Here is a 14092-nt window from a genome sequence, read left to right as displayed (position 1 = left end):
TTCCAATCATGTAGAACTTGGTAAGGTGGATAAGTAGACCTGATTTTATGTTGCTACTGAACTTAGGCCGCCAAGATTAATCTTGCAGATGATATGCTACTGTAGACTTCTGCTTTCATTTCTAAATGCAACATCTGAAGTTACTTTTCAGTGCATAGAAAACAGTGCAAGATGGAGAGCAGAATGCGGGTATTCAGGGAACTGTCAGCTCCACCTGCTCCAGGAGATGGCAGTCTTTTTCCCTTTTAAATTGTTAAAGAGTGCCAAATTTCTGAATGGCAGGATTTGATAAAACATGGAAAAGATTCACAGATGTGAAGCAACTAAAAAATCCTTTTTGGGGAGAGAAGTGGATTTTTTAATTTCTTTTTTTTTTTTAATCCAACACACTTGACAGTGGTTATAACCTTATTGTGTTGGAGAAAAAAAAAGGTTACATAAATAGTGTGAAGCAGATAAACTGAAATACTTCACAGCCCTTTGCTGTGTTACAGCATTCAAGGTGTCAAAAATATGAGATGATGTTTGCTGCAGAGATGGAGTCAAGCTTGAGTTTTAAATTATTCCTTTACTTAGCAGTATTAAATTATGTTTTTTCTAAGTAACTTTTGAATTCATCAAGATAATTTTTTTAATTTTAATGTTGTGCTCTGGTACATCTCCAAGACAGTCAAACTCCATATTGTCTTTTGATTCCATAACTCAAGTTGTTAAAATATTGAGGGAGCTTATCCTGAGACTTACTTCTGTAGAACATCCTTACAGCTTTCCCTTTTGACAGTAGACTGTGACTTTATTTTATTTTTTTGCTTTCCAGCAACTCTGGTTAGTTCTGCATTCTTAAAGTAATTGTTTAATCTGAGCTGTGTTTGTCTTGCTTATAAGGCTATCTGGTGACAATCACACATCAAGATAAAGACACTTGACTTAATACTTTTTCATTACACTGCTGTCAAAAAAAAAAGGTTTTAACATAACTTGTACTTGGCAGTACTTGTGTCAGTTACTGTGGAAGGCATAAATGAATATAGTTTGAATACTTGTTCCCAAAGATTTTTTAGGATTTTTTCTAGGATTGAAAATTAATGATTGTGACACTGCTTAAGAAGTTCTTGCTGCTTTTCTTCTTCCTTTTTGTTTTATTTAAAAAGAGACATTTCAGCTTGCCAATTCTCACATCAACAACTGCTGTTACTTTTGAAGCTACTTTTTAAATAATTTTATTTATATAAATTTATATATAATTTTAATAACTTTAATATTTGTATAAGGTTAACATACCAGTTTTTGATATTATAGTATAAGTCTTCAGGGTCCAGAGAACCTGTGAACATCGGTTTTAGGAAACTTAGGTTCTAGCTCATTCTTGTCCTTTACTAAGCAGAGATTTTTCTTTGTCAGTGATGTGAATGCAATTGCTTGTAGGTGCCATCACTAGGGAATACTGAAATGGAAACAGATACTGAACAGCTCATTACCACTGTCATTAGCTGTCACTTGTTTTCTTCCATCTTCCATGACTAACATGTCCATTGTTCAGGGTGGTTTTTTTTGTTTTAATGCTGGTGCACTTGACAGTGCAGTCTCTTCTTACTCCTGTCAACTACCACTTACTGTGTTTTTCTTTTGTGGTTCTATGTTTTCTTGTTACTGCTACTTAATAATTATTAAACAATCTGCCCTCATTTCTATTACTTGCATGCTTTTCTCTTTTGAGATCATTGAAGAGCTCTTTGTTGCTCAGGTTGGTCCCTTTTCACACTTGCTATCCTTTCTTTCCATTGCCGTAATTTGAGCTTGTTATCTTGATACTATTTGGTAGCTGCCAACTCTAGTGTACCCTGTTCAGCCCTTTTATTTTCCTCCCATGAAACCTTAATGAGCGATGTTACAACAGAGGAAGTAGAGAGAAGATTAAAAAAATGAGGTTGTGTTTAGGTGCTGTGGTGTCTAGGCAGCTTGGGATTGTTCTACTGTCAGTATTAGAATCCAAGAGTGTGGAGCGTTAAATATACATCCTCTTTTCTCTCCTTCACCTGTGTCCCATGTAGGGGCAACTGTGAGGCAAGAAGTCTGTGCCAGTCTCTTCTACCACAAAGTTTTATTTGTTTTCAGTAAATCCATGCTTTTCTAGGAATAGCAAAAAGGACCTTAATAATAGCATAGTACTGCACATTTATTATTCTTACTTCTCCCCAGGTAAGATTCACCCTGTAGCTTTTCTTTTGGAGCAGTTGTCAAGCCACTCTTTCTCATGTATTAGAGAGCAATTAGTGTTTTGAATTGCATTCTGTCTTTGCTATTTTTGCATGATGCTTTTTTGACTTCCTTCAGGTGTATTTCTAAGGGCTGTGTTATTCAGAGGACACTATTGCCCTGCAAAATCCTTTGTTAGTGATTATCCTTGAGAGAGCAGGAAACTAGCCTGACCTCTAAGGAATGCATTCTAAGCTGGAATCTAGTCTTCATGCAAGTCTGTCAAATGACCTGGGAATTGCATTAGTGATTGATCTGACTTTATTTTCTTTGCTGGTTAGGCTTAGGGAAGGTACAGTTTTTGTGATAAAAGGTGGAAGTGTATTTTTCACTGTTGTGTCTTCTCTTAAGCATGCAGTTCAGACTGACTGAAATAGTAGTTTTCTGGGTTTCATGCATCTATCCCTTTTTCTTTGTACCATTTCACATAAACCATTTGTATCAGATCTTTCTTGTTACATCTGTCACTATGTGCTGCTTCCCTCTCTGACTGTCTTCATTTTCACTGTGCCCTTTCTGTTTGAAACATTGTATTCTTCACTGCCTCCCCTCTCCTGTCATTAGTTGCAAGCAACTCAGCTTCTGAAAGTGTCATTAGAAGGCCCCTTCTAGCTTTTAAATATTTCTGCTCAAAGTTCTTTGTTTCTGAAGGCTCCTTCTAATAACCTTGCTTCTTCAGGCTCCATTTTGTAGAAATATTCCACTCTAAAGTCTGACTTTATAAACTGAAGCAAATACAGCATAAACCCCAAACAAATTCCTTTTTTCTTTTGCTTTCTATTCAAGTGATTGCTGAGTTCAGTTGTGGTTGAATACTTCAGAGTCTCATGCTTTCTTAATAATAGCAGAAAGTAGTGCTTTCTTCAAACTTCAGACCTTCTAGTCTCTCTTCTGGCAGTTGTTGCATTAATGAAGTTTAAGATGACAGCATAAAAGATAGACTTGGTTCCTCATCCCAAGTGAGTCTACCTGGTTTTTAAAGCAAGAAATGTACCATGAAGCATGAATAGTGTTACATTAACCAACAATTGAATATACAAAAGTCTTCCTTGTCCTGATGCCTGATAAGATAGATTAATGCTCTGTATAAACTATTTAAGTCCTGTTTTGTGGCCCCTTATTTAGACAGGTCTTCCATAATGAGCTGAGCATCAGATCAGTCTAAGTGAGGAGATCCACAGAAACCCCTGTGAGAGACTGCAATGTTACTGGTTAATGGCTCAAACAGTTGGCCAGTTGCAAGGGTGCTTTGCTGAGGCCCGGTTTGCTTCCCCAACCAAAGGGGAGGAGGAGAGGGTTTTATGTGTGGTGGGGAAACCTCTGACCTACAACACACCGAGAGGGTGCTATCCATCACCAGAGAATGGTGACCGGGACAAATCAACTTCTGTTTAGCAACAAGCTGGATTTTGAGCCAAATAAAGGAAAAGACTTATGAGAAACAGTGATGTGAGAGGCAGCTGTCATGTCTTATAAAGTGTCATGAAACCATCATAGACCATTGAAGTGCCTCCAGACACATTTCTGGGGCCTTCTACTAGAGGATGATCTACAGTGTTGAAACAGAGAGTGGTTTGAAATTAATTGCTATCACTTTTGGAAGAATCAGTAAACACCTTGCTGACTTGAGAAAAATGTACTCCAGAGCCTTCCCTGGAAAGTGGAAAAGCTGCTAATTCATTCTAAAATAGCCTGAAGTTCAGATGTTTAAAACAAAAAGTAATGAGCTACTGCTGTACACTGGAGCCTGTGTGTAACACCATGTAGCATGTGAGGCTTGAGGAGTCCAATTCTGTCCTTAATGTTCAGATTTCTTTCTTTTTGTGATTGGATTCTGGTGGCTGTGAAAATGAGCCAGGCTATTACAGGTTACATCATACTAAATGCAGTATTTAAGTGAAAGTGTGTTTGTTTTTTTCAAAAGATAGGTAAAAACATTATACAGGACACTCCCTGAGCTGAGAGGGGCATGATGATGGACATCTCTCTGAGCTCTCATGGAGACAGATCCATCATCTGACACATCACATCATCTGGGACGCAGATGTAGAGTCCCCCATGTAATCCAAGAACTCATTGACTGGCAGCTGAAGGAGAAGTGAATTTCCCTTTCACAAGACTCAAGATCAGCATATTTTTTCAAGCTTTCAGAATTTCAGTCTCAACATTGTTGGGATCTGTGATATTTAGATGCTCCCGAGATTGTAGAAAGTCTCTGTCTTTCAGCCCCACTGCCAAAGGAGTCGTAATTTGTCTGTGCTGCTTTTCAAGGTTGTTTATTCTTTCTTATCTAAAATATTCTCTCTCTGACCTGCAGCAGGTCTGTCTCACAGGACAGTGTGCGGGGCTCTGCCCCTCAGTGGGATGTTACAAACATTATATACCAAAAACTACGTGTGGTATATTTACAATAACGTGCCAATACCGATCACCCATGTTGGACAGTGTGTCCACAGCCTAAACCAACAGAAAAATGCCAACACCACAGTGAAACATGGAGGGCATGAAGAAGAAGAAGAAAAAGGACAAGGCACGCCCAGTTTCCTCCATCTTGCCTCCTTTGAACCCCTTATCTAGAATCCTAAAATTCTACTTTTGCACCCGTGCCACACTAATTACTACTTATATCAAACACTCAGAGCTCGTAATTCATCCTGTAAGACTGAAAACTCTTTTCCATGGACAGAGATCAGAGACAGTGTCTCTCGGGGCTCTGTACAGGGGGGTTTCCTCACCCCCTGCCAGGGTCCCAGACCTTCCAGGGCAGCCAGAGGGATGCCCTGGATTCCCACAAACATTTCTCTCTACTTCAGTAAAATCTAAAAATTGATGAATGTTTTTAACATAGGATTTGCAGAAGCTATGAACAGGAGAACAAATTCCACTAACTCTTTTTTAGTAACTTCCACTAGCTTTCCTCTCAGAATTACATTTTGTCCTAGTCATTGACCTTCCACATACTGGGTTTATGTGAACCCAGCTATACTGAGGACAGATTCCTGCAGTCAGTGCTCCCATTACTGGACTTTATCAGGACAGTTCTGCTGCTTCAGATGCAAAGAAATTTGGCCCAATATTAATGCCCACATGCTGCATATAAAACAGCCAGGCTTTGACTGTACACCTACCTGGTTTGTGCTGGTACAGACACGGTACCACACAGCCAGAGCTCCAGTCTCAACTCCTTCCTTCCAAGCTCCTCCAAGGCTCCTTCCTCCAACTGCAGTAATGCCAACTCAAAATATGACGGGGATCATGCTCAGAGGCTGATGAGGAGGATTGTTTGTTCCTGTTCAGCTACCTGGGGTTACAATATATGGCTCTTCATCTTCAGACCTCAAGCTTAAAAAGGTTGATAAAGGATGTTTGTTTATCATTCCCAGTTGCCTAATGCATAAAACAGAGTTTGTTCTAGTTTCATTACTTTCCCCTGCTAATTCCCTGTGCTGATAATTTGCCATCCTTCAGCCTGCCTGTGCTCTCTGTCGCTGCCAGTTCCTGACTGAATACAATATGTGTTTGTCAGAGCAAGGAGGATGTTTTGAATGGGTGGAATTAAATCAGAATAATAGACCAAAGAGTATTTTCAGGCATCTCAATGAATTAAATATCTTTGTGTACAAGATTCCCCCATGAACAGTAATGCACACTGACAAATTTCAAAACTTAACAAGATAGGTATTTCCAAACTGATGAACATCTGTTGGGACATTGCCAAAGAAATGTGAAGATTAAATGTCCATGTGCCTCTAAAACTCAGGAAAAAACAGCTGCATTATGGAGCCTATGGGAGCAGTGCTGTGTCCAGTTTTACAGTTTTATTACAGGCCACAGGCACACTTGGACTAATCAGTCCTTGGGAAAAGAAGGGAAACCGAGCAATGAAGTGAGTGATGAGACCAAGCCACCCATCATATTCTCTGATTTTAGGGAATTGCCTCATTTTGAGAATTGTCCCACTTTTGTGCATAGCCTCATATCTCAGGCAAGTTCCTCCCTGTAAATCATTTGTCCTGTAAGTTCAAGACCCGGATTTTTTTTTTTTTATTCCTCACCATAACTGTACTTGTGTGCTATCACTGCTGCATTAGAAGCAGACTGTCACCTATGAAATTTATCATAGAATCACAGTCTGAGTTGGAAGGGACCCAGAAGGATCATGAAGTCAGCTCTTAAGGAAATGGCCAATATGGGGGTTGAGCCCAAGACCCTGGTGGTATTAACATCATGTTCTGACCAGCTCAGGCTTTCCGAGATAATTAGGAGACTGTTGTCCAAGTGTAGAGATTAAATTCTCCTCACTGGCAGGAGAAGGTAAAAATGTTTTCTTCTGATGGGGAAGGCAGCTTTGGGTCTGCAGGAGGCTCAGGGCAAAGGGAGATACACTGAACTTCTCAGTGAGGGAGGGTTCTGGCCTCTGAGAATTAGAAGGAAAACCTTAGAGCAACTTTTGGGCTCATGTTACAGCTAGGAGGGCTACTCATTGTAGATTATATTTGATGAAATTTACATGAAATACCCTTTTTCCTTCCTAATTATACAGCTGGCATAATGATTCAAGAAAATCTGTGGACTATTTGTAAAGTGAATTTTGTGAAGGGAAAGCTATGAACTATATTTGATTTGTTTAATTTATTTGACAAGCTCTGAATCTGACCCAGCCTGGCAAAAAGGAAATGCTATGAGGGAAAGAGAGCACAATGCCTTTATCTTCACTGAATTATTTCTGGCAGCGAAGAAAACCTTTTGCTCTTCAATTATTTCAGTCCCATCCTGGAGTTTGTTTCCTATCACCCAGTCCTGGATCATCTGACTTGTCATATAGGATCATGGCTCCTTTTTCCTTTTCTATCTATTGTTAAAAATGAGAATCTTGAGTCCCCTCCTTACTTAACAGCTTACCAGCAAGACAAATTGTGACAGTAAATTTTGAAACTTCACAGAATTGCCTAAAATCCAGTATCAGGGAAACTGATACCAGAGAGCTAGGGTACAAACTGGAAATTGTTTTTTCAGGGCAACATGTCTTGGGACATGGCTGTTGGTATTAAAGAGCAGCACAAGAGGGTTAGGTATGTAGGGAGGGTGTGAATGCCAGGATAAACAGATAGAAAGGGACAGGAGTGTCCAACTGTTGGCTCAAGGGAAGATTTTCTTCCCTGAAGTGACTCACTGGCGCAATTCAAAGGCAATAAAAAAGTCAGAAGAGGGCCACAGCTTTCTGCTCTGCCAGAAAGAGCAAAGTTTGCCACAGCTCCTTGTTCTTTCTGCCCTGATTTATCCCAGAATCCTTAAGATGTCACACTAGCTGATGTAGATTCCTTCTGGTCACCAACTCATTCTCTCAATGTAAAGTGTGTAGATTTGTGGATAAATAGAATGCATTGGCTGTACTGAGCCTACTGATCATGTTTGAACACAGCCATGGAAACAATACTTCTCAATAGAATAGAAGTAGAATGGCAAAGTCAAGCACTCAAAAGGCTCAAATTGCCAGTAATCCAGTAATGCCCAACGTGCTACTTAGCTTTTTACAGTCTATTTGTGTATTTTTCATATGATGGTATAATCTTTAATTACATGCTTCACCAAATTTCTTACCTTCTAGCAGCCACGCTTAGAATGTATTTATCTTGCAAACATGGATGGTTTGTTTGAAACACTAGCTTTTTTCCAGGAAGATTTTTTGGTGACTGCATTTAACCATCAAGAGGTCAGCCTCTCTGCAGCATAGTTCATGCTTTTAAGCATTTCATAATACAGTTGTTCAAAAACATCTAGCTGAGTTGCAGCCACAGGGAGGAAAGTAAAATTAAACTAGTGGTCCTTCCTCAGCTGGGTTTTATAAGTTTCTTAATAGCATCGGTGACAGCCATGCACAGTTGCCCTGTTCTCCCTATTTAAGTAATCCTCTGTTTCCTGGCTGTTTGGCATCAGAGAATCACCTGTCTGACAGACGGACATGCACACAGTTATGTGTATGTGCCAGTTCACCTGAACCAAATACCAATGTGTATTTGCTTTATGTTAGACTGGAAATGAAAAATCACTGTAAAATCTATGACATCAATATATTTTTTTATTAATTTTTGTGTGCCTTGCTCTAATAGACCTTCATTGGTTTTTTTTTTTTTATTTAATTTTTGTTGTTCTTACTGGTCTAATTTTCCTTCCTACTTTTCTTTTATTCATAAGTACTAATTAACTGTGCCTATGAGCCATAACGCTTTTCTAACGAACAAGCCATGAGCTTTGTGAAAGTACCTTAAAAGACATGGAAAAAAACACTTCCAGCTGAGCCAAATGCAGCACATCTCCTTGTGTCAGTCAGGTTGAGAGCAGCTCCATTGAGTAGCCCTTTGGAGAGTTGCCAGAGCTATGCAATTAAAATCAAGCCTGGAAGCAGCCAGAGCAGCGGTGCTCAGACACAGCAGCCACAGGTGAGTACCTTGCTAGGAGAAGCACAGGGGAGACTGTGCCAGGAGGAGAGGGGCTTCCTGGGGGCCTCCTGAGGCTGTGCCTACTCTGACTTGTGACATGGCACTCCAAACTCCCCAAAAAATTCACCACATTTAAGAAAAAGGAAAAATGTCTGAGGACAGAGTAAAGGGAAAATGTTTCAGGGAAGACCCAGCTCAGCAGGAAGATGTGGAACTGGTATAATTGGAGGTGCATGGGAGGTTCATGCAGCTTCACAGGAAAGGCACTGTAAGTGGAGAGGAAGGATCAGTCCTTTCTGGAAAAAGGCAAAATGGGAGAAATGAATTGATTTGATGCTTCTACAATAACAGAAAATGAGATGCATCTGTATCTCCATCCCTTCTTTTTCAGGCAGATACAAAAACAAAATAGCTCTTCAGTGCTTTTATGTTCTTCAACATAATGAGCAAAAGACACAAAAGACAGCACTCTGAAGAAATAATCTAATTCACACTATTTTCTTATTTTTTATGCATTTTCAGTGAAAGATCCCACGTTGAAGTTTTTACAGTGTTAACATAAAAAATGGAAAAGAAAGAATAGAAATGGATCTTCATTTGGAGAAATCAAAATCTTTTTATATAATACCAAATGAAATTGTTGTTGTGAGTCATTGTGTAGCAGAGACAAAAAAGTGGATGTTTGATTTGCACAAGTCCCTGCTTGATTTGCACAAGTCCCTGCTTTTCATTCAAGGCAAATGAAGCAAATGCAGTTCTATTGCATGAAGGAGTTTTCTTCAACTGGCTTTGGCTATTATGCACTTCATTTAGACCAGACATACCACAAGAATGAATGTTACATAAAATAGGCAAAGGCTGATGGAAAGCTGCAAGAATGAAGCTGCATGGGGCTGAAAAATGTCTTTCCTAAATTTCTGCACTTCTTGCACATTGTCCATGGAACAGAGCCTGGAAGAAAGCCATAAACAGCATTTCTCAGGCTGTGCTTGCTCTTCTGTATGGAGAATGTCTCATGCAGCAGCGAGAACAGAAGGCAAGGGATGGTGGGGGATAAAAAAAGGATCAGGACCCTCTCTTTGGCAGCCAGTGTCCAACCTTTTCTACGCCCCACAACTTGTTGAAATCATAGCAATTCTTCCTGGGCAAAGGTGAGTTTGTGAAACACTGAATGAAAACCCTGCTTTCAGGTAGAGACCTGTGTCAGCCATTTTCCCCACTAGCTGAGAGTTTCCAATAGCATATGCAACACACATATTTTCCTTCTGGCTTTAACATCACTTTTCCTCAGTTAGAGACACCATGTGAAAACATGACAAATATGAATATTTCATGACTCTTTGGTACTTCTTTGGACTTCACACTGCAGTCTTATTCATGACACAAAGAAAAACAAGGTTAGAACAACACTGATTTTTTTTCTCATAATGCTCTTTTATGTGTGAACATTAATGGAAGTAAAGCAAATCAATGAATAGCTTTATAGAAAAGTTTCCACCAAAGGGAAATTAAAAGAGGAAGATGAGATTAAGTGTGTGTAATCACACCAAGTGCACTGTGACTTTCTCTTTGGTTGTTACGCTGTGCTGGAAAAGCCAACATTAAACCTGGTGTAGAAAATAAACACACAGAGAGGAATGTCCAGTCAGAACAACTTGACTGCCAGCCTCATAATTACATTTGTAGCCTGTAACTTTTTTCTAAATCTTCTTCAAGAAATAGATAAAAAGATAAACATAATAAATAAAAATTTCAAATAAAAACTGATCTTGAAAAGAAAGAAAAAAGCACCAGCAGAAAAACTGGCATAATGAAAACAGCAATAAAACAAATAAAACTGGCTGAGCACAGTACAGTGTGCCCAAAAGCCCAGACTTTGAATGCAAATTAAGGTAGAAATAAAGTCTGGCATTTTCCTTTTCAAACTGTTCTACACTCTGGACTTGTACAACTTGCATTCATGAGTACAACTCTTGCTATTTCACATTCTTATTTAACAGGGCTTTTTATCCTGAGGCATTAAAATTCCTGCTGGAGTGTCTCAAGTTGTTTAATAATTCTGTGGTTTAATTATTGAAATGATTGCAATTTACAACCAGCAAGTCCCACACCATGATGGAGATTTGAAGGGTATGATATATGTACATTCCCAGCAGTAGAAGAAATATAAACAGTTTTCAGTCTTGTTGGGTTTTCCATGTAAAATAATGATGGGAATAGAGGCTTTTTGGAGATTCAACAACACAAAGAGGATTTGGGACCCAAATTACTTTGGCAGACCTTCCCTTCCATCCTATCAGGTAAAATGTCTTCAGCGCATCAATTTCACTAATGAATTTTCACAGTCAGCTGAAGTTCCTCACAATGGGTACATGCTGACCACCAAAACCCAGAGAGGATAGAGCTGCACAACCCCTCGTGTATGTTGAAATGAGTTTGGGGTACATCTTACCTACCAACAGGGCTTAATCCTTTAGTTTAACCATACCTCATGAGAAAACTTAGTGCCCCTGCACACACCCTAAGATCACAGTAGATGAACATCAGAGGGAAAAATCCTGGCTCAAGTATCTTTCTCACCCTTACAGCACAAGCCAGTGCCCTATAATATCCTGGGTAGTGGGTCCTAAACGCCTCTGAAAATTTAACTTTGAATGACCTGATTAGATCATTGGAAAACTGTCTGCTTTGAAAAAAATATGGAAGAATATGGTAGGATACAAAGATACAAAATTTAACCTACCTGCAGCTGCTGGGAACAAGTTTCATATCTAGTTTATAACTGCATAAATGCTGGATTAATTGCTACAGGAACAGTATCCAGTAGGTGGGCCACATATCTTGTGTAAAGTGCTACACTAAAACTGAGGAAAACAAAACATGGTGTTATTTGCAGAACATTCCCTTGCCTTAATATTAGTTGTACTTGTAGCAGTCAATCTTGTTGTGCATATTGGCCTTTTAACTTGGGTGTGTATCGCGGTCTTTCCCTCTCATCTCACTCCTTCCTACTGTGAAAATAAAACCCATATTCAGGGGAAAAGGAACATGCAATAGGTTCCAGGCAGACCTCCAACCTGGATGGTCAAATCCAAGATTACCAAGTGGGGTGGTCTTCTGCTGGGAAACCTGCTAAATAATTTTCTTACGGAAATCACTGAGGTCTCCATTTGCATTGTAGCACAAAGTCCACATTCCCGGGGTAGATTCCCCCATTTATCTGAAAAATGTGAAGGAAGAGGGTTGATGAAAAACCAAAAGATGCCGGAGAGAAAGAATATGGATTGTCCAATGTGTTTGTAGGCACAGTAGGAATCCATGTGTAGACATAAATTATCAGAGAGAGAAAATACCTCAGCATCAAAGCCATGTTCAATGTGTGGGAGAGCCTCAATATAGCTCAAATATAGCACAGTGAGCAGATGTCTTTACTACTGTAAGTGTACTTAGACCTCCCTGGATTTACAGCAACAGCAGAGAATCACAGTCTCTTTCATTCAAAAATTACAGCAAAAATCTATGTTGCCAGTCACCTTTTATATCAGACTGTGAGGCTACAACACTTAGTTACTGTAAAAGATCTAGACTAAAGACAAAAAGAAACAGGAGAAATTAATGGAGGGAAGATGAAATTTCCATTTTTCCTCTTGAAGCCAGACTTCCTTATGTGGAGAATGCAAAATTCCTTGTAGCCACACTCAGGAGGTGTAGTCTGAATGGTTAGGTCACAAAAATGGGATGTGCCTCAAAAGTAGATATAACTCACTTGAACTCATCAGAACAAATTTTTTTCAATGAAAGGGTGATTAAGCATTGGAGAAGGATGCCCACAGAAGTGGTGAAGTGACCGTCCTGGAGGTATTCAAGAAAAAACTGGATGTGGCACTTAGTGCTATGGTTTAGTTTACATAGTGGTGTTCTGTCTAAGGTTGGACTTGATTGCCTTTGAGTTCTTTTCCAACCATAATAATTCTATGATTGTACGATTCTATGTCAAGTTTCTGGAAAGTATTGTTCCACATCTACCCCTCTGGCTTTGAAAAACTCTCCAGTGTCAGAGATGATAAATACATAGCAGCAACAAAACAAGGTAGCAGGAGAAGCAACTATTCCTCCAAGCACCTTTCCTCTCAAACATCGTAGGAGAAATTGTTTACAATGAATGGTTTACTTCAAGTTTTGTTGAAAATATTATCTAAAACCTCACTGAGTATGGCTACTGTGGACACACTGGGCTTTTTCACTTTGCTTCAATTCATTGGACTCTTAGATAAACAATGGAAAAAGTTTCAAATAAAACCCATAGGTGATTTAGTATACAAAACTACTATTCATGAACTCTTAAGAACAGGACTAACATGAATTCTTTATAATGATGTCTTTTAAAACTATTTTATTTCCTATTTTAAAGCTGAATTTCTGGAAAACGATATTGAGGTATGAAATGTTCCCATTTATGACTATTCTAGAGTTATACAATAAGATTTTTCTGGCAGATTTACTGTTTTTAATTAGAATCAAAAGTGAAGACCAAAGTCATAGTTATAAGAAAACATTATCTTTTCTTTAATATTTTAATAGAGACATCTGAAGCAGTCATTTTGCAGAAGAATAGGTCAAGTCTTCAAATATTTGATTTCAAATGTAAGGGGAACAAAAATATTGATTTAAATACAAAGTATTAAGTATATGAACCAGGTACTGCCTTGAGGAAATAATCTGGCATGGAAAAACAGCAAAAAAAAAGAACCAATTTTGATCTTTTTATTAGACTGTTGGCAACAAATATATGAAATTCTGATTGCCTGAAGTCAGGTCTCAGACAATTTCTTTTTGTAATGTAAATAAAAATATGTGATTAATATAGCATTTCCTGAATGGATCCTAAAATTACTTCATCTTTTTGATTAATCTCTTAGGCGTACACTGCAGTCCTCATTGAAAAAAATCACATACAAATGTATTGAGGCAAGAATACATCCCTCCTAGTTAAAATGCATGCTCTGCTCCGTGTGCATCCATTGTATCCCATTGTGAAGAGAGGAGAATGGTTCTAAACAGCACTGGTAGCAAAAACATTTAGCCTCTTTCTCCCCTTGCCCACCATTACTTGTCACCCCTCTAAAATGTATAAAGGATTGTGGGTGAAATTTAGTCATCAACTGAGCATGAAAAAGAAGCAGAGAACTTTCACTTACTGCTACATAAATTGGTTTTCTAATCTCTATTTACATGTGATAAACAATATAAATTCAAGATTAGTTTTATCTATTTTTTTGCATTATAAGGGGAATTTTAAGACCTTTTAAAAGAAGCCAGTCACCAGGAAAATGTGTACTTTCCAAAAGGGCTACCTTGACTCCTGAAGCTGTGTAAGTGCAGCACTCTGACCCAGG

Source organism: Anomalospiza imberbis, chromosome 5 (genome assembly GCF_031753505.1).
Source record: "Anomalospiza imberbis isolate Cuckoo-Finch-1a 21T00152 chromosome 5, ASM3175350v1, whole genome shotgun sequence".
In the NCBI taxonomy this organism is placed as follows: Eukaryota; Metazoa; Chordata; class Aves; order Passeriformes; family Viduidae; genus Anomalospiza; species Anomalospiza imberbis.
The sequence above is the reverse complement of the archived record's forward strand: the minus strand, read 5'-3'. Positions refer to the sequence as shown.